The 1,962-nt window shown below is 41.7% G+C and overlaps 1 protein-coding gene across 2 annotated transcripts in view; it reads left to right on the forward strand.

The window, feature by feature from the left end:
• LOC116673704 (gastrula zinc finger protein XlCGF17.1) overlaps positions 1-1,962 on the forward strand; it is a 22,398-nt gene that overhangs the window by 4,532 nt on the left and 15,904 nt on the right. The gene's annotated exons all lie outside the window — the stretch shown is intronic.

A 1,962-nucleotide genomic window follows, 5' to 3' on the forward strand; every position in this document is an offset into this window, starting at 1 on the left:
GGGGGGGGGGGACATCCCCCTATGAAATGGGACACCACTTGGTTACATCACCATATAGTATTGATCACCAACTTTCAAGATGCCGTCTGCAAGTGTGTGTATATTGATTGCTTGGGTTTTGACAGTGTTATATGCATTTATATAGTTTATAATTCTTTTATGTTCACTTTGGTGGTGGTGGTGGTGCAGATGTTCTTACCTGTGTAGTACTTAGGTCTTTTGGCAATACACATGTGTATACACACTGCATGGTGTGTTGTATATCTGTTTCAGTTATCACTGTTCTGAATGTCATTGATAGTCATAAACACTTTCTTTGTTAACAACAACTTGTCTTTATTGCCCAATAAATTAAACATAACAGGCAAAAACATTACATAAAATATAATATATTATAGAACCATAATCAAATATTAGATGCATAACTTGTTTAACATGTTACAAATTTAATAAAACGGCACTCAAATGACCACAAACAAACAAATAAACTACAGCTATTCTGATATTCCAGACCAGTCTGATGCCTGTTGGCCAGTAATGCTTCCCTCACATTTCTTTCATCAGTGTCCCGTATCATAACCAACAACAACGTACATGTGCGTGAACAGGAATTAATAACAAATGATTGTCATCAGAAGACAGAGTGGATGAGACCTTTTATGTTCCTATTCAGGGGACGCAGCGCCGCAGTTCAATCAAGACGGCTTTCTGTCAGTGTAGGTGGTACCAGAATGACAGCAGGTATGTTAAATGAGTGACGTCAGTGTGAGTTGTTTTGAGGACTGGCGGGAGTTTGACAACATATCTGGCTGCAGAGTTCCACAGAGACTGGAGTTACTGTAAATAGGACGACAATGAGCCATACGCTCCATAGAGTTGTGCTTTATGGCAGAATGGCTAGAAGAAAGCTATTACTTTCAGCCAAAAAAACAAAACGGCATGTTTTGAGTTTGTAAAAAAGGCATGTGGGAGACTCCCAAAATGTATGGAGGAAGGTGCTCTAATCTGATCCGACTAAAATTGAACTTTTCGGCCATCAAAAAACAAACTATGTCTGGCACAGCACTTCACATCATTCAAAGAACACCATCCCATGCTGTGGGGATGTTTTTCAGCAGCCGGGACTGGGAAACTGGTCAGAGTTGAGGGAAAGATGGATGGTGCTAAGTGCAGGGATATACTTGAGCAAAACCTTTACCACTCTGTGTGTGATTTGAGGCTAGGACGGAGGTTCACCTTCCAGCAGGACAGGGACCCCAAACACACGGCTGAAGCAACACTTGAGTGGTTTAAGGGGAAACATGAACATGTGTTGGAATGGCCTACTCAAAGCCCAGACCTCAACCCAGTAGAAAATCTGTGCAAAAATGGGCGTGGCCTATATCGGGAGATTCAGTTCCATTCAGGGAATGCGTCTTTAGAAGATATGAGGTAAAATCCATTCTTATTTTTATAGTGCCCCCTGCTGGTGGATATGTGTCATTTTGGAACTGCAGCTTGGACCCCTAATAATGATTAAAAAACACTTATTATCTTTTTAACCGTATAATAATACAAACTGCATATGACGTTGTAAACTACTAGTACAGTGCCCGTTGAAAATGTGCCTGTTTGGAACAGGCTTATTGCTTGGCCTGTAGTATTGCTGCTTGTAGCTTTCTCCAGAACCATTGTACCCATGCGACAATGTTAATCCTTCAGTATAAAAAACAAAACAAAAAAACATTCCAGTCCTGCCTGGCTGGAGCAGGGGGAATTTAGTTACCTAGCAAAGATTCACATTAATGGATGTTTTCTGTCTTTCAGTTTTACCTTCAGATGTCCAGAAAGTGATTGTTGGTGAAGAGCAGGAGTGGAGCTCATGTCTGGACCAGGAGGACACAAAGCGCCCATGCATTAAAGAGGAGCAGGGGGAAGTCTGGATCAGTCAGGAGAGGGAGCAGCATCATGGGCTGGAAGAGG

Source organism: Etheostoma spectabile, chromosome 24 (genome assembly GCF_008692095.1).
Source record: "Etheostoma spectabile isolate EspeVRDwgs_2016 chromosome 24, UIUC_Espe_1.0, whole genome shotgun sequence".
NCBI lineage: Eukaryota > Metazoa > Chordata > Actinopteri > Perciformes > Percidae > Etheostoma > Etheostoma spectabile.